Genomic DNA, 22,058 nt, shown 5'->3' with positions numbered 1-22,058 from the left:
CACTTGAGCACCTAAAAATGACTACCTGTTTTTACAATTTATTAAAAATAAATTTATTATGACATATATTCACTCTATCATAATAAGAGATTCCTGTATTAAAATCCCCATATACTTGTCAGAGATTAGTCTTAAGTCTTTGCATATTTAGCCTGAAGCCAGTTTTTATGCCCAACAAAACTCAGAACAGGAATTTAGAAAGGACATGCTGACAGAGCTGAACTTCCATAAATGTATACTCACTGCTGTAGTAAACAATTTCCTTTCCTGTAGCCCTGTATAACAAAGATTTAGAAGCAAAGGATCACAGCCTTCACAGACTTTCCTCTGACTCTAAGAAGAGGAGTAATGAAGACATTATTTGTAACTCAGTTCAAAAGTTTAACTGCTAAGTTGTTCATTAAAAAACAAGAGCACAGTGTGAATCCAAATTTATTAATTGTCTTCAACTCTTTTATTTATTAAAATCCCCCTTTCTCACATATTTACTGTTGCTTCACCTCTTTCAAAACAAAAATCTTCATTCTTTTTCCAAGACGGAAAAATCATTCGGATTCAGTGCACCTATCCTCACTGTTCTGAATGGTCAATTCAACTTCAATTTTAAGATGGTTTTGACCCACTAAACTAACCAACATAAATCTTCTTTCCCTCTGGAAAACAAAATCAAACACAGCCTGAATACACAAATTTTACACAGTATAGTAAAAAGAAGCAAGGTTTTGAACTGAACAGTTCACTCACAAAATACAGAAGACATTATGTTATTTCTCATTGCAAAATTAGGAGCAAATTCAACAATTCATTTGACCCAGGCTTATAAACCAAAATTATGTTACAGTAACCATCTGTGCGTTCAAGTACAAAGAAAAGTAAACAGAATTTTTGAATGACTGAGACTGACACAGTGGTATCTACTTAGTTTCCCCAACAGAAAAAGTGATAGAAGCTGCACATCACATCAGTAATACTTTGGAATTCAGTCCAAAACGTTTCAATAGAAACAGTCTGTTCTGCTGAACTAAGAACTACTTCATTACAGTTATGGCAGCTTTTTTCTGAAAATAATTTATCTTGATGTCACGTTGCTGATTGCCTATAAACCTGCCAGACGTAGGTCTCCAGGTTCTATATTTCAAAGGTGCTCCTACCTGATCTTCTTCAAACAGTATTTGTCTCATTGTACATGCACCTGGTACAACTGCAATAAAACCTGGGTTCCTCCCTTTTTTTTTTCAGGGCCTATCAACCATATAACTGAATTTCTTCAACTCAATTTTGTAAAATAATCAGCAAGGCTGATCACTGGACATGGATCTCTGCCCCCCCATCTGCCCTGAAGACCCCCTGAAAGCATGTTTCATTGTGTAGGCCAATATATCCCCCACCCCCCATCTGACTGTAGCAGAGCTGTAATCCATTTTCCTACTAAAGACAACTGTTAGGAGTGGGTCTGATGAGTGATCTGATGGCCAGGAAAGGGTTCCATCCAGACCACTGGTTGATTAACTATTGAAAAGGTACTTGACCTCCCTCTTGAAAGTTTATGGGCCGTATCGCTTTTATGCTGGCACGTGGACATCTGTCCTCTAACAGAGATGCTGTAGCGGACACCAGTCTGGAAAAGTTAGGGTCACATTTTTCAAATGTACATTGAGTCTGAAAAAGGTGCTGACAGGTTTCCTCAGGCAGCTTTAGAAGTGCTTCATTAGGTAACAGAGAGACTAAAAGGACCTCAGGTAGCTTAAAAATGGAAAACTGGACACCTAACTTGATTAGAATCCATATAGCAGCCCACTGGCATCTTTAGGTGTACAACTATCTCCAGTCTGAATACAGTGTCTAGGTTCAAAGCGACCTTACAGATCGAGTCCAGCCATCAACCTAACACTGACAAAAACCATCACTAAACCACGTCCCTCAGCACCACATCTACCTGTCTTTTAAACACTTCAGGGATGGCCATTCCACCACTTCCCTGGGCAGCCTGTTCCCATGTTGGATAACCCTTTTCATAATATCAAATCTAAAACTCCACTGGTGCAACTTGAGGCCTCTTGTCACTTGGTAGAAGAGACCAATCCCCATCTCTCTGCAACCTCCTTTCAGGTAGTTGTAGAGAGCGATAAGGTCTCCCCTCAGCCTCCTTTTCTCCAGGCTGAACAACCCCAGCTCCCACAGCCTCTCCTCATGAGACTTACTCTCCAGACCCCTCACCAGCTTCGTTGCCCTTCTCTGAACCCCCTTCCAGCACCTCAATGTCTTTTTTGTGGTAAGGGCCCAAAACTGGACACAGCACTCGAGGTGGGGCCTCACCAGTGCCCAGGACAGGGGGACAATCACCTCCCGAGTCCTACTCACCACGCTGTTCCTGATACAGGCCAGGATGCTGCTGGCCGCCTTGGCCACCTGGGCACACTGCTGGCTCATGTTCAGCCCACAGACCACCAACACCCCCAGGTCCTTTTCTGCCAGGCAGCTCCAGCCACTCTGCCCCAAGCCTGTAGCGCTGCAGGGGGTTGGTGGGACCTAAGTGCAGGACCTGGCACTTGCCCTTATTAAACCTCATCCCATTGGCCTCAGCCCATCAATCCAGCCCGTCCAGATCCCTCTGTAGAGCCTTCCTAACCTCAAAGAGATCGACACCCCCACCAAACTTGGTGTCATCTGCAAACTTACTGAGGGTGCACTCAATCCTCTCGTCCAGATCATTGATAAAGATATTAAACAGAACTGGCCTCAATACTGAGCCCTGAGGAACACCAGCTCCTCTGTCAAGTCTTTAAGGCTGCTGCTTCTGCACTGCCACCTTCCTGCCATGCTGGTTGCCCTCGTACAAGCTGCCCTAGTCAAACGAGGCCCCTACACCACCAGAAGGCACTGGGGAAGCCATTGCAAACCAGGCTTGATTCACTATTGAACTAACTCTCCAAGTTTCTGGAACCAAAAGATAGGAATTCCAACAGAAAGCCACAGGAGCAAAACAAAAGTTAATAGGAAATTTAACAATTTCCACGAAGATCAGTGAGGCATCCATCCTTCCTTTTTCTCTTTGATTTTTTTCAACAAATTCCCTTTCAGTTCCAAACAAGGACAGATTGCTGATTAAGTATCCTGTTATTTCTGAAAATACTGGATTCAAATATTAATGCTGGAGACATTATTAGGCAAACTTTCATATATATTTACAGTATATATAGTATAGTATGCTGATGACACAAAGCTGGGAGGGGTGGCTGACACACCAGAAGGCTCTGCTGCCATTCAGTGAGACCTGGACAGGCTGGAGAGTTGGGAAGAGAGGAACCTGATGAAATTCAACAAGGGCAAGTGCAGGGTCCTGCATGTGGGGAGAAATAACCCCATGCACCAGTATAGGTTGGGGGCTGACCTGCTGGAGAGCAGCTCTGTAGAGAGAGACCTGGGAGTCCTGGTGGACAATAGGATGACCGTGAGCCAGCAATGTGCCCTTGTGGCCAAGAAGGCCAATGGCATCCTGGGGTGCATTAAGAAGAGTGTGGCCAACAGGTCGAGGGAGATTATCCTGCCCCTTTGCTCTACCCTGGTGAGGTTGCATCTGGAGCACTGTGTCCAGTTCTGGGCTCCCTGGTTCAAGAAGGACAGGCAACTGCTGGAGAGGGTACAGCAGAGGATTACAAAGATGACTAGGGGACTAGAACATGTCTCTTACAAGGAGAGGCTGAGGGACCTGGATCTTTTTAGTCTGGAGAAGAGAAGACTGAGGGGGGATCTGATCAATGCCTACAAATGCTTCAAGGGTGGGTGTCAAGAGGATGGGACCAGTCTTTTTTCAATGGTGCCCAGTGACAGGACAAGAGGAAATGGGCACAAACTTAAACACAGAAAGTTCCATCTAAACAGGAGTAGGAACTTCTTTCCTTTGAGGGTGGCAGAGCCCTGGAACAGGCTGCCCAGAGAGGTGGTGGAGTCTCCCTCTCTGGAGGCATTCAAAACCTGCCTGGACACCAATCTGTGCAACCTGGTCTAGGTGGACCTGCTCTGGCAGGGGGGTTGGGACTAGATGATCTCCAGAGGTCCCTTCCAACCCCTATCATTCTGTGATTTTGTGATTCCGTACAGAAAATTTTCATTAAGATGACATTTTCAGAGTTAAACTACATCCAGAATACAATTCAGACCTTATAAATATACTAACAGCTCTGGGGGAGGGAAAACAGCTTATACTAATGTAACATAAACGTCATTGTCTGTCATAAAAGCTACTGCGATTAATATTATCTTTAAGACTTCCAGAAGAATTCAGTTAAACAGAATGTCATTGCTCATTCTGGAAGCATTTTACTTCAATACATCCTTGCCCATCGTGAGGATTTGCTCCCAAAACAGAAGTCTAGTTCTCTGTGTTCCAGCCACGTTCTTGACTCAAATAGCTATATCTGCCTCTCAAAAGCCTCCCAGTACCTTCAGCAAGGTATAACTTCAGCTCTTATCTTCAAGCAGTGTGTAGTGTTGCCATCTCTTACTCAAACAGTTGTTAGCCCCAGAGGTGAGTACATTTAACTTCATTTTAAGTGTCTCTCTCTCTTTTTCCATATAGAAACTATATCCATGCATGACAAGAGTGTCTGTTTCCCTGGTGCAATACTGCTGTGCACATGCACCTTCTGCTGGAGGTCTGACTGCACACCAAAGACAATGCCTCAGTTCACAAAATGCTTCCGAGAATTTTCCTAAAAATAACAAGCACTGCACATAGACCTAATTTACTGGCGTGGCTAAGTGTCTTCGACAGAAATTCTGATGGATTCACCTGCTTTCTACAGCGTAAGCACATTAACACATACTACAGCCAGGCCTGTCCAAGCTCCGAAGCTTTCCAAACAGATCAAGCATGAAGGGAAAAGCACTATGGCCTTTTTCTCCAGATACTTCCCACACTCAGTAATTTGTGTAGCACTGACACTTCGAGCCTGAGTTAGAGCGTGCCTGTTAGAAGCAACGTGGGCAGGAGCTGAAGGGCCATGGAGACCATGGGTTCATCATCCTCCAGCTTACTCCAAAGGCATTTCATTCTCTTCCGGCCTACACATAATATAGAGGGATTTATGCAAAAGTGAGTACAGAAAACTTGCTGTCAAGAGGCATGCACAGAGACCGCACACTTGGCAAAAACTTTTCAACGGTGCTACACACCGTTGAAGATACAGTGACATACAGTGTCATAAGAACAACCACAATTACAGATAACCAATGTTCAGTTATATCTAAGTACATATATATATGTACTTAGTACATATATATAACTATACATTATATATATACATATATACATATATGTAACTATACATTTTTATACAGTTATATTTTCAGTTATAATTAATTACCTGCTGCCATGAGGCTTTTATTTTAAAAACAGGAGGATATGCATGTGGATTTCTTCAGACTAACAGGGCAGTCACTGTCCTCTGCACAAATATTTTCCGGTCAATAAATTGCTGCAAGTAATATTCGGTATCAAAATATTCTGAACGTAGTAACACTTTCATAGAACCCAGAAGAGACAAGTGGGAGCACTCACTATGTGCTGCAAACAACTCTGTTTGAACTAATACCACCAGAGAAATACTTCAGTCGCACATTACCTCCACTTTCAAATACAGACATTAGAGAGAAGGATTGATTAACAAAACTCGTAAAATTCCAACTCAGGATCTGAAGCTAACCAAATGTAACAATAAAAGCCCTACTTCTTCAATTTTCCTCTCTAAAACAGGAAGGTCACGGAGAGACAGATAATTAGCGGTTACAAGGACCATTTAGATTTAGTCAGAAAAAAAGCACTAACAAATAAATAAGTAAATACAGATACCTGATATGGTAGCCTACATTTCAGCTTTTTTCTTTAAACATCCTGAAGAAACCATATCTCAAGAAGTAGCACCTTTTCTAAAAGACTCCGTGGATGTAAATACATGTATATAAGTACCTCCTGTATACACCAGAACCGGTTTATTAACATGTAGTACATCTTCAGTGCTATTCAGAATTTCAGTACAGATGTTTTCATTTTGTTACTATTGACTCTACAGACAACATAGTAAAAAAGTCAGAGCGCTAAACCGCACATAGTGCTCTTGTAGACCATGGGGGACAAACTCCAGTCTTTTCAGCCAGTTTATAAAATAAACTATTTAAATGCCGTCTTCTCAGTGTTCTGAAAATTAGGAGGAGGAAGAGCTTAAAAAGGAACCACTTGAGCCCTCTTCTAAAAATGAATTTAAAAAACTTCATGTAAATAACATGCACCTTTCAGAATTTCAGCCTTCTCTCTTGCAAATGCATTTACTGCTCACTCGCCTATATTCCAGGCTGCAGGCAGCACCCTGCACTCAGACCCGCTGCCGGCCCAAGCTCCAGCAATTACACCACGCAGAAATTTGAGCTCACCTCATCAGCTAGACCTGCTAAGTTGAAAGTACCATCAGGCCAAGGACCTTATTGGAAACAGCCCCTTTCCCCCTAAAAGCATCCCCCAACCAAAACAAAACCACTTCAAGACAAATTAAAAATACAAGGTGAACATTCTTGGGCCTTTTTTTTTTTTTTCCAAACATCTAAAGGTTGCTTTGTCTAATATCACCTTTTAACACAAGTTTCATTTCATGAAAGAAAAATAAATTAACTTTAGAAATTTGAGCCAAAACCAAATGTCCCCTGAAAACCACTGTATTCTTTTGGAAAGTGAGGTGTTATTACAGGGAACGGTCTTACAGCATCTGCATAGACTAATTTGGGAGAAAGTGTTTATCTGCTTAAAATCAGTGCTAATAATAATGTAGTATTACTACATTAATGCAATAGCAATTAAAATGTTTCCCCTCTTTGAAAAAGGCAACTTAAGTATTTCATTGAAAAAATAAGTGGCTTTAATAAAGTATTATAGGCTTGGTCTAAATCTGAATGAGGCATGAATAAATCACATTAAAGAAAATCCACAAATAAAATGAAATAAAGTTACTTGAAATTACTATTTTGGTGTAGGTAAGCAAACTACACACAACTCAATATTCTCTGAATATGATTTTTTAAAAAAATTTAGTAATAAATACATTTGCATAACTCATCATATTGAACTTGTTGGTAATACCAGTATATATCGACTGTATTTTTCAAGGAAAATAAAACATATACTTTACTTATTGTTGTTTTGGTTACTAATGCTCTAAGTTCAATGTTCAACCCATATTAGAATCATAGAATTGTCTAGGTTGGAAGGGACCTTTAAGATAGTCTAGTCCAACCATTAACCTAACACTGCCAAAACCACCACTAAACCATGTCCCTCAGCACTACATCTACCCATCTTTTAAATACGTCCAGGGATGGCGAATCCACCACTTCCTTGGACAGCCTGTTCCAAGGCTTTATTATTAAACTGGTTGCCATTAGTTGATATTAAACTAGCTGCCCTTACTGTATAAAGTATCTATTGCATCTGATTTTAGACACTGCGACCTCAGTTGTGGAAAGTGCCAAGCAGCCAGGATGTGAAGACCTGGTCTACCTGGTCTTAAACAGCCAGGACTTACAGCACTGAACTCCCAAATTCAAAACCAACCACTTCCATTTTAATCAAATATGAAGTGTAGTGCTGTGCACGTTAACTTACAGCATCTCAGTAACCTGCTGTAAATGACAGCCACTTGCTAAAGAAGCAAAGAATTTATTGCCCCTTTCATTTGTAATCACAGAATCATCTAGGTTGGAAAAGACCCTTGGGATCATCGAGTCCAACCATCTACCCTACTCTACAAAGTTCTTCCCTACACCATATCCCCCAACACCACATCTAAGCGACTCTTAAACTCATCCAAGGATGGTGACTCAACCACCTCTCCGGGCAGCCTGTTCCAGTGTCTGATCACTCTTACTGTGAAGAATTCAAACACACTAACAATTATAACCTACTCAAGAGAAGTGTCTAAGCTATGCAGTCTCCTAAGATTCACTATGATTGTACCACAGATGCAAATTTCGTAAATACAAATTTCATGACAATTTCTCTCAAAAAGGAGATTGACAGTCCAGAATACCTTATGTTACTTTAACTAAGCATTCAGACCATTAGAGGTACGAACTACTTTGTGTAAATAACCTGAATTTCCAGTTTTTCCTATGTAAATGATTCAGTAATATTTCAATGGGTATGTCCAGTATGTCTAACTAAAAAGAATAATTCAGGTAAATCTAGAAACAGCTTCATCTAAGAGTTTCAGAAACACTAAGAAAACAGCATGGTCCATCTCAAGCACACAAAACAGGCTGCACAACTAACAGAAAACCAAACTGCAAGCCTGGGAAAAAGTGAACTGGAAGGAGGAGGGGCAAAACAAACCAAACCCAAGGCAAATAATAGTTCGCTTTTTCAAATTAGGTGATGTCCCTTCACTTCTTGCTACTGTCTAACTCCTTCAATAGATAGCTCATGGGTTTGGGGGGACAGTATTTAAGGCAGATGCTAAAAAAGCCAGTATCCTACTCCTGTGGAGTTTAACGCAACTGGAGCAAACAGGCTTTTTGTCTTCTTCATACTGAACATACTGCTGATTATGATGTTTCACGTGTCTGTCTAAAAACAGACGTGAAAACTTGAAGCCCTCGAGTCCTTCCTACAGGAGCATGTTCTTGGGGCCAATGAGCTACTACCCGAGGAACTGAGGAAGAAAGGAGCAGGGGAAAGGAATCCTCCACTGTACTACTACAAAATACTCCAAACTAGCGCTAATTCAAAATCAAGACAGATTTATCTACCAGGAGAGGATTGCTAACTGATAAGGCCAAGGTTGCCTTAATGGACAATGAAACTCCAGACACAAGTCTGGCACAGCGTTGTACATACACAGAAAAAGTCATTCAGGAAGCCTTTCAATGGAACAGGGCGTAGGTACCTATACTTTAATTTATACTGCAAGGACAGTCTTTCTTCTGTCATACCCAAGCCTGAAAGCCATTTGGGCACAGTTAATTATTCAGAAACTTCCTTGTCACAGGGGTGATGTTACTTCAGAAGAGGGTAGCAATAATTGGGCAGTAACTGTCCAGAGCTTCCACATTCAGAGATAATTTCTTGAGCGAGAGCCTTGCAATTACTTCTTTTTGAAAAGCTGCCAAGTTATTCCCCAGGAACGGAGGCAGTGAGAATCTACAGCTATAACAAATCAAGGACCTCCATGCTCGATTTCACTAAGGCAGCTGTGTGTCAAAATCCAAGCCTTCCAAGCATCTCAAAGACATACTGACTGCTGCCTTCTACAGGAAATAAATCACGTTTGTCTCACATGATGCAGACTTTCTGTCAGGAAGCAGACAATCCTGTCTGAAGTAATCTCAATAGAGAAATGGTTTTCTCCCAACCCAAACTTATCCATACAACTGCTCATGGTGCAGATGCTGTTGCAATCAAAGGAATTAGCTTTTATCTCTCAATGCATATAGAAACAAGTTCAGCATTCTTCACCACTTCTGACACTTCCAGTAAAACTTCTGAAGGGTAAAGTAGGGAACATAAAACTGAGGAGCTGTGATCCAATGCTGCTTCTGGTCCTGCTCACAGATTTAGGTGGAAGTAGTACAGACACAAACTTGCTAGACAGTAACACAATAATATTGTGCTAATAGATCCAGGAGAGATAAGGTAGTGCACTCTGTTCTTACTTTTACTCCAGAGAGATCCAGTAGTTTTCTTTGTATCACCTAATAATGATATGGTGATAAATGCCCATAGACTTACCATAGAACCAAAAAACTGAGCAACGTACACAACCATACGAAACAATAAGACACACAAAGTAAGACGACTTCAGCTTCCACCAGAAATTATTGTATTTTTATATATATATATCAAGTCATATATATCAATATATCATATACATATCAAGTCATATAGATATCTATATATATATATATATCAAGTCAGATCAATGTAATACATCCCAAAAAAATGTTCGCCTTATCTCACACGAATACATACACTAGAATTGGTTCAAACGTACTACTCCTGGGTGTGTACGACAACAAGCCTGCTCATCAACTTGCAGACAAAATGTATTTCTCTATTTTCTCTCCAGTGAATTTCATTTGGAGACACCCCAGGTGTAACTTATACAGTCAAAACTGATAGAAGAGCCTTTGCTTCGTTTTGGCTCTGAACTAAGTTACCTCGATAGCTCTATGAACCGTTACAATGGTTATGTTTCAAATGCTGTGCCTTACTGAAATTCTCTGCAGGAGCCTGCAGAGAAAGCTGGGGAAGAAAAACAAGACTAGTGGAAGGAACTATAAGTAAACTAGAAAGCCACAGCGTTCCCTACTCTGAATTGCAGGGAGGGGGGGAGGAAGAAATCCTACTGAAGAGGTTTGGATAATTGTTACTTGCAGCTCTTTCATTTCATATTAGTAAGACTGCATATATGACAAAGGATTTAAGGATAATAAGACTGCAAGAATAAACATCAACAGCTGCATGGTACTATAAAAATCTTCAACTATTCTTGCTTTAAAAATACCACGACTATGATGAAAAGAAAGAACTCCAGGGGAAAAAAAGATCCATGAAATTCTCAACACCTCAGAATGATGAAAAAAAAAACACCAAAAAGACTAAATATAATCATACCTAATGTCACTGTGCCAGTGACTCCCCGGCAATGATCCATGATCTCATCAACAAGTAATAAATTCAAGGTGAGGGAAGTCAGTTTACTCCTCAGTGAAAGGAAATCTCTCTCATATACCACACAGTGCCGTAACATCACAAAGCAGCTGATGCTCTGTTCAATACAGTAACTGCTTTGGACACTGAAACCTTGAGTTCAGTCGTCCATGTTCGTAACGTTCATTGACTGTTGAGATTTTGAGAGAACCAAATGCACCGATTTTTGACCACACTACAGACTATATTTATACTTCATTCTCCTGGCTTTCCAGCCATCACTGCGCAAGCTGCAAACAGCTTCTTAAAAATCTTCACGTTAGAACACAAGGGGTTTTTTTTCCCCCCTCCCTTTATGATCACAGAATCCATGGTGAATAGGACAAAACAAAGAACAGATCAAAACAAAATCCTCATTTCTGGCATGAAGAAAGCCAAGCATGGAGAATTTCAGCCATATGGGAATTTGTATCTGTAATATACTGCATAATGATTATATAAACAGCCTTTGATTACTGTAAAATTCAATGATACATGCATTTCTAGCGGCACTGGAATTCCTAAATGATTACACAAGCCTTTCATGTTTATTCATCAAATATTTAAAATACAGCATAATACAAAACACTTAACTAGTTTACTCTGAGAACAATTTACTATACTTTTCTGACAAAAACTTGCTCAAGAAGATAGTCTGACGTTGTGTCCAACGTATATGATTCTTAATTGATTTTTGAACAGAATTATTTGCTCAGCTTTGCTTCATAAGTACAAAATTTCAAATGCAAACATTTACTGGTTCAAGCATATCCATAACTGTAAAGAATACTTTTGTGAGACACATGGTAGAGGGAGAAAAATCTCTTCTAATAAATTGAATTTGTTCTGTTTTCAACTTCCCAGAATGCGCACCCCAAAAATTTAAAAGAAAAATCTGTTTACAAACTAGTTTTAAGTGCCTGCTTTCATAACACAAAAGCAAGAGCAGACTTACCAATGGTCCACATATATTTCTTTTCATCGTTTCAATCCTTACTGCATTCTAAAGATATTAAATATTTCGCAAAAATATTTTTGCCATTGAAGGATTAGATTTTAAATATACTTTACCTTCTATTTTACATCAATATTTGTAAGTGCCTTTTTATGAAGGAAGATGGTTGGGAATATAAGGACAGATATGTTTGATTTTCAAGATGCAAAAAAAATTAAGATAAAAAATATTATAAAATCAAAATCATCTCAGGAAGTCACTGAATTATTTCCATTAGTACTGAACTAGGCTTTGAGAAAAATGGAAATACCTTAGCGAAGACGAAGAGGCAGAAGCTACACTATTAACATTTATTTTTCTTTTTTTTAAACACTCAATACAGTTTCTACAGTAATTCATTTCTATTAAGGTATAATTTTGGCTGCAAATAAAGAAGGCGGCACGAACATTTTTCCTGCAGTATAAAGACAATTACTTGTAACATAAAGAGTTCTAAAGCCTTATTTGACAAAAGCATATAAAACATGAAAAATTAAACAGAAGTTCATAGTTGTGATTTTTCAAGGAGTTCAATGTATCCACTTAAAGTTAAAAGTGCTGCTCCATCAACAAGGTAGGCATTAATTTGATGGATTATTTTCCAGGTAAAGAAACTATCAAAAATGAGTCCAATAGGCAAAACCAGAGCTTTCCATACTGGAAAAAGCATATTGCGAAGTCATCTGCTTTTTTTCACCTGCAGGAAATGCCCCATTTATAAACTACACATCAACTACGGGTAGACATGCCAACTGTGGGGTCCATAATCATTAGAAGTAGCTACAACTAAAGGCAAACACATTGCTATTTTCTTGAATGTTAGTTCCCCTTTTGTACATTTTAAGAGTTTGTGCTGGTGTGATGGGACTAACTGTTCATTCACCTGATAAAATAGGGAAATGACCAACGGGAACAGGCAAATCTTATCCCTTTTGAGTCATTCGAACATTCCCATGATGCTGCATTTAGTACAAGGTAATCCTTCGTGCCTGCAGTGCCCGGGCTGCCCGTTAGGGCTGCAGTACCTGGCCTGCCCAGGAGCACCAGCCACCCCTCCTGAGGAGCTGCTCCTCCAGTGCCTTGTCCAGGGGATGCCTGGGTCAAAAGCTCTGGGAGGGAAAGCAGATCTTCCCTTTGAAAGGACAGAAGGATATTCTCCAACTTGAGGTCATATTTTCACAGCCAGGTTCCTCCACGTTGACTAAAGGAACATCGGGCCATGCTCTTCTTCCTCTATTCACTGCAGCGCACATATTTCAGAGGAAAACATCCCGGCCTTCTATACTAGACACACACTCCTTGAACCCTAAAAGTCATCGTTAGAAATTATCGGGCAGTGCAACAATCCCTTTGGATTTGTTTGACTATTCTGATGTGCCCCGTGCTGGTCTAGTGAGCGATGGAGGATATCTATGAACATGCATATACAAAGTATTCATGGAAGAATGGTACATTTGCAAGCTTTTTGGACAGTGCTACAGAGACTGGAACTGTCTTGCCCACGTTACTGAAATCCTTAGCTGGTTGAAATCAAATTTACACAAAAGTATTATCATTTGCTATTTGGTTCCCTTATTTCTAAGCAATTTCCAAGGCAACACATTACATTTTTACAGAATACGATTGATCTCATCCCTATTTAGTTTTACAACAGTTTTCCAAAAAGCGGCTCTGAGAGCAAACCTTTGCCTGCTGTAAGGCAGCAGTCGCATTTGTTTGATAGAATAGGTAGAAAAGGAAAAGAAAATGGAAAATTAATGAACAGTAGATTACAGCTTTCTCTGAAGATACAGCGATAGGGAGGAATTTGCCCCAATTAGGAAAAAAAATAATAAAAGGGTAGGAGAAAAAGTAGGAGGAAAAGCAGGATGCTCTCACAGAGAGAAAGATTTTTGCAAAGCCAAATCCTCCCATTGAATTTTCAAGGGCTAGGCACAAAGAGCACTAAGGCTACAAATGGACTTTAAGCCTATACCTGTGACTTTCCTGGTCTTGACGCTTATCCCCAATTCTCTTACAGATACACTAAGATATATGAAACCTTATTATAACCTCAGCCACTTCAAAGAAAGATTTTACTTCAATATAAAATCAAATGAAAGTCAGCAGTTTGAATTTCCATTTATGTATCCAGACTTACAAAATACTGAGAAAAACTGAGAATAACGCTTTAGGTGGATTTCACATGCATGTGCCCAGAAGAATAAAAAACACTCCACCACCACCCTCACCACCCCCAATATCTCTAATAACGGTGTTCAGTAAGAATATTTAGTTTGACACAAAAGGAAAACGAAATCTATCATCAAGTATATATTTGTGAAAAAACCCACATTATTTTGAAAAGAAACATGAATATCTAAAGATTTATTGCAAGTATTTCTGTGGGTAGGACCACGGTACTGTACACTACTGCTCGATTTAGAATGAGATAATAAGAGTTTCTAACTGAGGGCAGTATTTCTCTACAAATCCTGCAGAGATGACAGTGAACAAAACTGAGAAAAGGAAGAATTGAAGTGCTTTTTCTTTAAGCGGAGTAGAGCAATTTCAACACCACTTCAAGTTTGAAGGAACAAAAAAAAAAAAAAAACCAACCACAGACCCCAGCTTCAGTAGTTTTAATGTTCCTCACAAGAGTGAGGGACTAAGAGCACTCCGATACGGGCAGAGTACAGGTAGGTGATGTGCAAGCTTCCACATTTCTCTTTCCTAATATTCAAGCCGTGGGCCTCTTCAGCAGAGACGGCAAACCGCACTAAACTGCGTGGTGGTTCTGTGATACGGATCGATGCCCACAAGGGAAGACAGAACGCTGTCACTTCAGATTTGGCTTCACAACCGAACTCAAAAGGCCTCTTCCGTGACAGACTGTCTTCATTTCCCACTCACCCTAGCGTGATTCAGCGTTAACAGGGATACTTGTAATATCAAGAAACACACAAAGCAAAAAAAACTTTTGCAAATTTTCATTCGTAGTGTGCAAATTTAATAGAAGATTCAAATCTCAACACTTAAAAGACCTGCAATTTGAAGCCTAAATAATCTAAAATTGTCACTTTGTAACGTATGTTCCCATATCCAAAACCACACTTCTATCCTTACTACTCTTAAAATTATCAAATTAAACTAATTTTATTCTCAGTGTTTAAGAGAAAATTCGGGAAGTAACAAACGCAAGACCAGACTATAGAACGCATACTATTTCAACAGCCTCATATACGTCCAGTCTCTCCTTGCTCTCAGGAGACAGCATTAGAGTGGTTGTTTATATCTTCAATATCACATGTGAATTCCCAGCAGTTATAACCATCCAAAGGACATTATATCTACTATCTGGTCTTTATGCTAAACAGCAAAAGCATCCTTTAGGTCTCTAAGCCTAGTTGGCATATGAAGTCTCTGCTGCTGAAGCTTCTTCTCAAGCTTCCTGGTTTCCATCTCCTCCTAAAGGTAAGGAGGATTTGTGATGGGGTGATGGAGAGATCAGATACACAAAGTTGTCACCAGCTACACAAAGTTGCTCCTGTCCCCACAAGTGTCCAGGACTTCTCCACGTGTGGATGAAAAGGAGGTGGCCCAATTCACAACATGTCCTACCAGAACACCACAACAGTGTTTACCTCAAGATCTTGTTGCATTAAAACAAACACATCAAAATCCCATCATACAAGGTGCAAACATTTTCAAATAGATAGAAAAAAGATAGAAAAGTCGCTTTAGTAAGAATTTAAGCTGTAGGTGTAACTGCATTAAATCAACACAAATTTGATGTATATGCGGCAACAGAAATCGGAATCTCAGAAAACATGCAAACCAAAGCCACACCATAGCTAAACGTTACTTGCCTATAAATATAGCCACACTGCTCTACACAATGAAGTCCAGGACACCAGTACATATATTTTAAACACAGAACAGAAAGACAGCTGATGTCAAAATTAGTCACTAGGCTTTCCCTCCCCTTAATGTAACACAAATTCATCTATTTTGTGTTTTCTGTGGGTCTGTCACGTAGCAGTGGTACCTGACTTGTACCAAGCAGTATTTTCAAAGAGATCGAACTTGCTAGACCAAACTGGGCATGCTTATAGGAAAGATGAGAATAGCATGTCTGTGCAAAAGTGGTACAGAACTAATATTTTAACCGCATATGAGCCTCTAATTTTCTTGGACAATGACTTAAAGAACAGGTGCAGCCCCAGCATTAGTACAAAACCCAACTATCTAAAAATCCTAAAGACAGCGCAGCTCGAGCCAGTGAAACATAAATTTGCTTATGGCAGTATGGGAAGATCTTTGTGATGTAGTAACAGATATCACTGTACATTTTTCAGAATACGGCATTATGCACTGCTTTGTATGCATGGCTTCATTGGATATATTTAAATTTTATTTCATAAACACACTCTATTAACTTCTTTATTCCAACTATATCAAAGTAAAGTAGGAATAGCATAGTCTTTTATTTAAAGTTTCTATTTACATGAACACTTACTGTAACCAATCACCCTAACTTAGAAAGACTAGCCAAAACAAAAAAAAACGTGTTTCATTATATTAAAAAGCCTCAATTACAGAAAGCCTGACACAGCCAAGATATAATTATGGTCAAGAGCAGACAGATATGCATAAAAAGTGAAAAGTGCAGTTAGAGCATTCAATGTGTCAAGCACAGTGAATGTGATACCAGCTGCACAGTACTTTAATATAATTAAACCGCACTTCTTATATAATGTAAGTTAAATGACGGGCAAGAGTGAAGTTAACTATCTGCTTTCTGGTGCAGGAATTCAAGCATCAAAAGGTTATTTTAAAAGCTTTTTTAAAAAGGGCAGCACAAGTCGCATGTCAGCAGTGCCAAAAAAAATTCTAGTTGTCTTTCACGGGGGAGCATCCCCTTTCACTTCAGCACAAACTGAGCACTATCATGTATTATATATATCATTTTTGTTTTATAGCAAAAATCCAGTGGGTTTGAAAATGAGACCTAATTCTCTTGTATAGACAGAGGCAAATTTAGGCAAAACAAGAAAATGCTTTACCCTGTGATGTGCCCACTGCCCTTTCCTTGTCTTCTCTACAGTCTTCTATTTGTGGCAGTAAAATCCTGCCGAGTTTAATTAATGCACAGAATTCACTTCTTTAATTTTCATTTTAATTACAAGAGAAATAAGAAAAGAATAAATACATATTTGTGATGAGGGATACTAGTTACTTGGAAGTGGTTAACTTTAGTAACCAGGAGTAGCATAGCCCTGATGTTGTGGGAATTCTTATTACTGTACCTTTTTGCCCTATTTCTGCAAAAATATTTTGCAGTCAAGTCCAAGGTTTATTCTGCCATAAATTCTCACTTGTATGAGCTGGTGACTGGTCTGGAAGCACGGCCTAGAAGAGCAGAGCATACCTAACAGCCTTGGATTCCCCTCTGCTCCCAAGTGGATTACCTGTCTGTTTGGAGGAATGGTGGGGCGACGTGTTGCGGCCATAAGCTGCGGCAGCAGTCTTTGAGGAACAAGAAAGCCAGCTTTATTGTAGCTTGGATAATCAGAGCTGTGAAGCCATAGCACTTGGAGGAGGTTTACTGCTGAAGCGACACATCCCACTTTTTCGGTCATGAAGCAAGCACTGAGGTCTGTGCAGCTACAGCTATGTTGGTAACGGTATCAAAGCTACAGCTCATTTAAACCTGACTTTTATGTATCATATATACCCTCAGACTCAAAAAAGTCACGTGAATTAATAGAAGAGTGCAAAGGCTCCCAATTATAGGAATGTCAAGCCATTAGTTTTATCGTCGCTGATATTCTAGGATGTAAACAGAAGTCCAAATATTGCCACAAATGAAGTCGCAAAGTGGGTGGCCCAGGGTCATTCACATATGCTGCAGTCTACCTTGATTTAAATCTTACAGCTTATTGCATTTTTCCTTACCTACACACCAGTTTTAAAACGGCTGAATATTATAAAAGGCTAAGTATATGTAAACCAGAGATGGGATTAACATTTTGCAGGAACAGTTATAAAAAGCTCTTAAAAGTTTGCAAAAACTTATCAAATTATATTCATTCTCTAGAATAGATCTTGTCCTGTATAAGAGGCAGTATAGAGGCCTGCAACGAGAAGAGGAGTAGTACAGGGATAGCTCTATGAATCAATTCCATTTTTTTCTCTTACAGATAGGATATTATTTTCCATCATCGTCAGTCACAATAAAAACTGGAAGGGAAGGGAAAAAGTCAAACTCCTTTCACTCAATTCCTGTGTCTGTCCACAGGTGACAACTCTATTGAATAAACAGCAGATCACATGTTAAGCCCCTGTAGTCTAAACCATAACCAGAAATTAAAACATACACCTTGTGAAAATACACATACACACACCTTAACGATTATTTTTAAAGAGAAAAAAAAATACCTTAGTCTATAAACTGAAAGAAATCCAGATTCTACATCTAAAATATCCCATCCATTTCCATTAAAGAGCACAGTGAGGGGACAGATCCAACCTGTTTGCTCACAATGGACCAATATTTAAACAAACATAATGACCATTTTCTACCTGAAAAAAAGAAATTAGAAGTCCTCTAAACATAACTGTGCTTACTTATGTAAGCAGCTCAAAGACAGTCCCAAGTTGTAAGTTATGCCTTTAATTTCCTATGAACACATACAGTCATGACATGAGCTTGCATGGTCTGTAATCACACTGAGTGCCAGTTACAGGTATGTAAAGTGCAATTCAGCTGATTAAATACAGGTGTCAAGGACCATTTTTGACGCCCAAGAAAAAAAAAAAAAAAACTATCAGCTGGACTCCAGCTGCCACAGAAGAACACAGATCTGCCACCGGTCCTATGATAACTTCTAGCTCTGTAAGGCTGTCTTAGATCACCTGGGGCACATGAAATGGCACTCAAGGCCTATATTTGTCAGTTAAATCACTCAAATAGTCCCACTGACCTCCATATATCATCTTCAAGCGAGTAACTGCTTCTCAGCGTAAAAAGCTGGCAGTGTAACCAAAAATGTACAACACTGGAACCCAAAATGATTCACCATTAGCAATGACACAGAAGATCTTAGGCCTTTACAAATCAATAACAGCAGCAGCCACAGGAGAGCTGTGGGTATCACCATGCAAGAGATTAAAATAAAATATGATTATCTCTCTCAAACGTCAGGTTAGAGGCTCTATTATTATTCCGGTTTGGGCATATAAGAAAAATATTATCAGAAACATATTTCTGAAAAATTATTCACAGCGGTGTTATCTCAGTCTATTCCATATGTTCTCTGCCATGAAAAAAAGCACACAAGAGTAATCTTTTATTTGCCAGGAATACCTGCACTGATTCATGTAACCAATTAAACAATAGGAAAGGGTCCATCTTAAATGCATCATTCTATTGCATTATTCTCTAATATAACAACAAAAAATAAATTACATTTTAGGTATAAGAGCAAAACCAGTTCTACATAAACCTATTTCCCCAATTTCAAACTTGCTAATGAGAGCCAAAGAACAACACAGCGAGAAACTTAACCTTCAGTAAGATTTAGGCAAGAAACGAAGCCAAGCACTTACCGTGTCTTGAGATTTATCTTTGACATCATAGACCGTCAGTTTTATTTTAGTCTCCTCATAGATGGGGTATTCCGGTGGGAATGTCACACCAGTTAAAAACAGTGGATCTCTTGTACCCTGTGTAACGTGAGTAAACATTCAGTAAGGTAACAGCTGTGCAATGTCTAGTGTGCCATTATGGATGTACAGAAACTGTGGGCTCTTTAAAAGGAGTTGGCTTTCTACAGCAGAGAGATGTGAACAGCTAAGTGTTATCCAATCAATAAGAAAACCGGACAACTTTAAAACTTTTCCGGGAAAGTTTCGAAAAACGTTATGGATTTTTTTTTTTAGCTGGAAAAGATATTAAGTGCTTCTGAAGCAGAGCCTAGCAACATGCCTTTAAACACCTCTGCCAGCAGGTATCAGTATCTGGAAAACTGCAATACAACCTGTAATTAACAATCCCTTTCTTTCTCCCACGATGCTTTCTGGCAGTACCACAATTTTGTATTCATTTAAATGAACCAAAGATATAACTTACACACACACATACAAAAATATCTTAAATCACAATAAAATGTCTACAGAAACGCATAGAAACTCCCTGTATTACACTAAGGATACTGACTTGGGGTGGGGGGGTGGCGGGGGGTAGAGAAGGGAAGAATTGCAGTACTTCTTTTTAGGCAGTAGCACAGTAAGACAATTTCCCTGTGCTTTGGAACATTATGATTATATCTATAAGCTGTACACATAAGTAACTATATCATAGCTTCAGATATGCAAACAATTAAATGAATCATATAAAATGTTGTTTATAATTTCTTAATGTTTAATTATACTTAATTTCCAAAGATTACAGGCTAGTATCCTTAAATTTTCTATTAAGAAAAATGAGGATTTTGCATGATAAATATAATTTTTCTTAAAGAAAATAAGTTTTCTGTGTCCCTGCCTTCCCCTCCCCCAAAGCTTAACTATGAGGCTGAGAGCCTTGACACAACAAATTCAGTGATTTATTCAGATCTAGGACATTGTGTTAGGAAATGCAACATCTATTAAAAAAAAAAAAAATCTATTCCATCATTCCAGACAGTCTGCAATGAAACATCCTGATCAGATACAAGATATTTGAATTAAGCAGTTTCAGGATGGTTGATGGCTGAAACTATAATAATTAGTAGTTGGTTGAAACTGATCACACAAAGAGCTCATGAAATATTCTCCTTGCATTTAACAGTTAAAACAAGCCTTTGACAAAATTGTGTGTGTGTCTATAATAAAACTTCCCTGTTCTTAATGAGTATCTCCAGCAATTTAAGCAAGTTACACCTACATTGCCCGCTCATACCTTATTTTCTCTGTTTCTGACACCGATGCTTACAGGGCAAAGCGAAAACTAGCAAAGCAGCCTCAGACAACTTTTGCTGTAATATGTGATGCAAGTTACTAATTATTTTATACAAAGTCACAGACATTACATACACATACTCTTTCCCCTAATTATAGAAGTAGGTTAATATTTTACAAATTGCAAAAGCATCAGCTTTCCAACGGAAAAAAAAAAAACCCACACACAAAAAAAACCAGAACAAGAAACAGACAGGATAACAAGGATAACAGATCACATAATACACCTATGGTCTTCTGTAATTTAAAAACACTTTTCAAAACTCACTGTACTCTTAATTTAATTTTACTTTGCATTGCCTAGTCCTTTCATGAGAGCAACTATTCCCTGTTTCATTCTAGACCCATGTCTGGAGAACTGGAGTATTCTCTATGCCTCTACTTGGAACAACGGAGCTTTCATGAAAAGCCAAGTTCATTTTTCACTGTTTACCCTGGTTAAATGCCAAGAACTACAGAACAGTCTTAGGTATGCTTTACTAACTGCCAGAGTGTGCTTGTCTTACCCAAGACTATGCACTAACTTGTTTTATTTCTCATTCGCCTTCTATAGAAGAAATGAGCAATTCATTAATCAAGACGTTAATTGAATAAGAAAGACTCTCACCTCCACGATTTCAGTGCTTGAATACCTCGTCAAAATGTGCTCTGCTGGATGTACCACTGAGACTTGTATAAACGTATTCAGCTTCCGATCACGGGTAGCAGCCACTAGATCCTTGCATGCTGGAGACAGTACAAAATAAAAATAAAATACTCAAAAGAAAACTCCGGGAAAAAGGCTGTTACAGGCACAGGACAAAGCAGACTACGCTCCAGCTTCAGATTAAATCTCTAGAGACAAGCCGATTTTACAGAGGAAGTCCCTTGGAAGTAACTTACAGAAATAGGAAGTCACATGCTACAGAACTCGAACTGAGATTTCGTTTCCACTAAAAATACTTGCAGCTTCTGCAAAGCTCCCTGCCAGAGGCTCATCAGCTCCAGTATATGAACGTGCGTGCGCATACGCAACACACTTACAAACACTGCAAGAGTAGGTAATTTTACATAAGCACTCATTTAATTTGCCACAAAATCTCTTAGCAGACAAATGTGCTCATGTCTTGTCTGACAATTTTCTCAGTCCATGACCATTTTAAACACATTGTAAACCAGTTAAATGCTATCAGTGATTAGGTTAGTTTATATAGTCTGATACTAAATTATGAACTTTTTAGTAGAATTATTCATTGAGTAAAAATTTACATACCTAAAAGCAGACAGCAAAATAACCACTTCTTTTGCCAGTGACTGGCATATAAATGAGAATAATAATTGTATTGTATTCCGGCTATATGACATCATTAA

General features: G+C 39.0%; 1 protein-coding gene across 2 annotated transcripts in view; it reads right to left on the bottom strand.

The window, feature by feature from the left end:
* The window catches only part of INPP4B (inositol polyphosphate-4-phosphatase type II B), a 176,406-nt gene extending 154,980 nt beyond the window's left edge, over positions 1-21,426 (bottom strand). For both annotated transcript variants that reach the window (XM_074155061.1, XM_074155060.1), the window contains exons 1-2: positions 21,316-21,426; positions 19,317-19,433 (exon numbers count right to left, since the gene is read on the bottom strand). The gene's annotated coding sequence lies outside the window, so the exon portion shown is untranslated. The remainder of the gene's footprint in view (positions 1-19,316; positions 19,434-21,315) is intronic.
* Positions 21,427-22,058: the final 632 nt, after the last annotated feature.

This window comes from Numenius arquata, chromosome 10, assembly GCF_964106895.1.
Source record: "Numenius arquata chromosome 10, bNumArq3.hap1.1, whole genome shotgun sequence".
Lineage (NCBI taxonomy): Eukaryota > Metazoa > Chordata > Aves > Charadriiformes > Scolopacidae > Numenius > Numenius arquata.
This window is presented reverse-complemented; position numbering and strand designations above follow the sequence as displayed.